Consider the following 4,456-nt stretch of genomic DNA (forward strand, 5'->3'; position numbering starts at 1 on the left):
AAAAAAAAAACAGCTTCATATTGTAAGCTACTGAGTGTTTTTGAGATTTGGGAGATAAATAGCTAACTAAAACAGCACTGCTGGTTAAAATAAACAGCACATTTGTTCACTTGTTCACATTGGTAGGTCCAGATTATAACATTCGAATTGTATGAAGACAATTTTACACCAAGAGACTCTAACAAGTTTCACAATTAGCTTAAGGTCCCGATTAGAAGTAATAAACCACATCAATGTAGAGAATTATGAAACACAGGTGGGAGTCAGTAGAAAGTGAAGAAACAGGGCCACGAATGAGTAAAGCAGGTCTAGTAGGCTTGTCTGTTGAGTTATTGAGCACTGGCATGTCCCAATGGCATTGACACAACCGTCACACTTGAATTCTTTTCCTGTTAATAACACAAAGCTTCTCTTTTCCATTCATAATTGAAACATACTTTCATAGGTCAAAGACTTTGGCTTCAGAAATTTAATAAAATGAGACTTTAATTTGATATCAAATCTAATTTGAAAGGCAAGCACGGTGAGTGATGGCCTCCTTTGTTTAAGTTACTGAGGAAAGTACAGAGGTGACTATTATGTAAATTACACACTTGTACCAAGACAAGGTTAAATGCTGTCACAGTGAGCTCTGTGAATGGAGGTGATGCAACCATACAAGCTGAGAAAAATAATGAAGAAACGATTCATTACACAGTCCACACCCTATGTGCAGGACACAAAGACTAGCAGAATCAACACGCAACATGTTCACCAACACCATACTCACATTGGAAGGAGAAATGTAGTTTCAGTAACACAGTATCCATAACTTGTTGGTTTGAACTTTTCTGCTTTGGTAGTTGTGTTGAAATCTAATTTTAGATGTTGTTTCTGTTTTATGGGTATAATGTGTGTAAGAGGTAGGAAGTATTGCCTCAGTTAGTATCCAGTTGTTGTGAGTGATAGAGAAGCCAGCACAAACCCACTTTAACAGCAAAGAAAAAGTTATTTATTCATGTAGCAGAAAAGCTTCAGTGTCATGAACTGCTTGACCCATGAACTCCAAAAATGTAATCAAAATTTGTTTTCTTTTAGTTCCTTGGCACTGCCTTTTGCTGTGTCAGCTTCAGTGGTAGCTTCTGTATCTCCAGGCTCACATCTTCCTTATCACCACAGGTTCCTGTGGAAAAAGAAAAACAAGGCAGAGTGTGTGGTGGCTCAGCCTGTCATCTCAGCACTTTGCGAGGGCGAGGCAGTTGGATCACTTGAGCCCAGGAATTTGAGACCAGCCTGGGCAACCTAGAGAGACCTTGTCTCTACCCAAAATTTTAAAAATTAGCCAGGTATGGTGGCATGTGTCTGTGGTCCCAGCTACTCAGGAGGCTGAGGTGGGAAGATTGCTTGAGGCTTGGAGGTCGAGGCTACATGAGCCATGATCTCGTCACTGCACTCCAGCCTGGGCGACACAGAAAGACCCTGTCTCAAAACAGAAAAAGTAGATCCCATGCAACTGTAATATTCACTCAGATGGAACCAGTCACTGTAGCCAGGGCCTCATGCTTCTGTGGCATTACTGGAAGTGTGCACACTGATCATTTTCAATGACAGGTAGGGCTAGGGGAAAGGTTCCCAGAAGGAAATTAGGGTCCTATTAGGAAAATAAGATTGATTTTTGGTGAACAAGCAACAGCAACTTTCTTCTATAGCAGGAGTTGGCAAACTATACCCCATGGGCCAAACTTATCCTACTGCCTGTTCTGATACAACCCACTAATTTTCAGGCTCAAATTACTATCTGCTAATCAGTAATAATCATTACTAAAGAAGAAAATAATGTATGTCAATCAATAAATATTTATTTTAATAAATTAAATTATTTATTGTAAGGAAGCCAGTTGGTTAGCAGAAAGAGATGCAATAAAGATTGGGTTTTAGGCTGGGTGCAGTGGCTCACACCTATAATCCTAGCACACTGGGAGGCCGAAGCAGGAGGATTGCTTGAGCCCAGGAGTTCAAGACCAGCCTGGGCAACATAGTGAGATTCCATCTCTATAAAAAAATACGAAAATAAGCCAGGTGTCATGGCATGTGCCTATAGTCCCAGCTACTTGGGAGGCTGAGGTGGGAGGATTGCCTGAGCTCAGGAGGTCGAGGCTGCAGTGAGCCATGATCATGCCACTGCATTCCAGCCTAGGTGACAGAGTGAGACTGTCTCAAAACAAACAAACAAAACAAAACAAAAAATCCCCACATTATTTCAAATAAGGTCACATTCTGAGGTTCCAAGTGAACATGAATATTGGAGGTAGAGATTATTTAACCCACTAGAGCCGGATTCAACAAAATCATACTCTCAGGAATTTGAAATGGGGCAACTAATAGTGGGAGTTGAAGTTTAAAAGATAACCTAGAAGAAGGGAAGGGGCAGGAGTAGCCTGGAGCAAACCAAACTTATGAGCAAGATAAAGGTATGAAAAATCATAAATGGTAGTTATAGCAGAAGCTTTGAGGAAGGGAAATGGTATGGAATAAACCATAAGGAAGTCAGCTGGTAGCAGAAAGAGAAGCAAAAGGACACTAAGAGGAGCAGAGATCAAGAGTATCAGAGCCATGTTAATAATACCACAGCACTCAAATGACAAGGATAATGCACTGTCCCTTAACTGCCGTGGAATCAATCCAGATTCTGAAGATATCTGTTGGTCTTCAGTTTCTTTGAGATTCTACGTCTCTTTTTGCCAACTATATATTTATAATAGTCACCGTTGCTAGATCTTGCTGAAGGATGTCTCCTTTACTTACAGAAAGCTTAACAGCTTGACTCTGTGTGTGTGTGTGTGTGTGTGTGTGTGTGTGTTTCAGATGGAGTTTCGCTCTTGTTGCCCAGGTTAGAGTGCAATAGCATGATCTCAGATCATCGCAACCTCCATCTCCTGGGTTCAAACAATTCTCCTGCCTCAGCCTCCTGAGTAGCTGGGATGCAACACCATGCCTGGCTAATTTTGTATTTTTAGTAGAAATGGGGTTTCTCCGTGTTGGTCAGGCTGATCTCGAACTCCAGACCTCAGGTGATCCGCCCACCTTGGCCTCCCAAAGTGCTGGGATTACAGGTGTGAGCCACCGCGCCCAGCCAGCTTCACTATATTTAAGATAACTGTTGAGTAACATTTGTGTGCCGTATGCCCATTGAGGTCTCAGTTATTATAATTAATCTTTTTTTGCCATATTTATAAAAAGTATTGAGTTAAAGAATTGCGTTGGATCATTATAAAAGATAGCTAGGTCAGTCAGATTGACCCAAATGATAACTGCAGTCAAAATTTGACTGTCAACAGTGAGCATGCCAGGTGTCCTCGTCAGCATTTACTAGGAAGGCTGCAGTAACAACCCCCAAATCACCATGGTTTAAAACAATGAAGGATTATATCTCATTCATGTTGCTCATTAGCCATGGGGTTGATGGTAGTTCTTCTCCCGCTCCATGTGTCTTCTTCAATAGCCGAGATGTGCCATTCTCAGGGCACAGGAAAAAGAGGAGAGAGTTAGTAAAAACACACAAGAATGATCAACACTTTTATTTCAACATAATATAAGTCACATCCGCTCACCTGCCATTGGCCAAAACAAGCCACATGTCTAAGACCAACATCAATGGAGCAGGAATGTGTGCTTTTTCCACAGAAGGCTATATTAGTCCATTTTCATGCTGCTGTTAAAGACCCCCCACACCCATGATTCAAATTATCTCCCAGTGGGTCCCTCCCACAACACGTGGGAATCATGGGAGTACAATCCAAGATGAGATTTGGGTGGGGACACAGCCAAACCATATCATTCCACCCTTGGCCCCTCCAAATCTCATGTTCACACATTTCAAAGCCAATCATACCTCTCCAACAGTCCCTCAAAGTCTTAACTCATTTCAGCATTAACTTAAAAGTCCACAGTCCAAAGTCTCATCTGAGACAAGGCAAGTCCCTTTCACCTATGAGCCTGTAAAATCAAAAGCAAGCTCTTACTTTCTAGATACAATGGGTGTACAGGTATTGGGTAAATACAGCCATTCCAAATGGGAGAAATTGGCCAAAACAAAGGGGTTACAGGGCCCTTGCAAGTCCGAAATCTAGCAGGGCAGTCAAATTTTAAAGTTCCAGAATGATCTCCTTTGACTCCAGGTCTCACATCCAAGTCATGGTGATGCAAGAGGTGGGTTCCCATGGTCTTGGGCAGCTACACCCCTGTGACTTTGCAGGGTACAGCCTCCCTCCCTCCAGCTGCTTTCACAGGCTGGTGTTGAGTGTCTGTGGCTTTTCCAGGTGCACAGTGCAAGCTGTTGGTTGATCCACTATTCTGGGGTCTGGAGGACGGTGGCCCTCTTCTCAAGGCTCCACTAGTTGGTGCCCCAGTAGGGACTCTGACCCCACATTTCCCTTCTGCACTGCCCTAGCGGAGGTTCTCCATGAGGGCATCACCC

At 42.7% G+C, this 4,456-nt stretch overlaps 1 long non-coding RNA gene across 1 annotated transcript; it reads right to left on the reverse strand.

Annotated features, from left to right (window-relative positions):
• Window positions 1-968: 968 nt before the first annotated feature.
• LOC106998131 (uncharacterized) lies at window positions 969-3,507 on the reverse strand. The gene is made up of 2 exons (XR_013416227.1): window positions 3,382-3,507; window positions 969-1,162 (listed from the first exon to the last, which is right to left on the reverse strand). It is a non-coding gene; the product is annotated as an uncharacterized LOC106998131 (long non-coding RNA).
• Window positions 3,508-4,456: the final 949 nt, after the last annotated feature.

This window comes from Macaca mulatta, chromosome 4 (genome assembly GCF_049350105.2).
Source record: "Macaca mulatta isolate MMU2019108-1 chromosome 4, T2T-MMU8v2.0, whole genome shotgun sequence".
NCBI lineage: Eukaryota > Metazoa > Chordata > Mammalia > Primates > Cercopithecidae > Macaca > Macaca mulatta.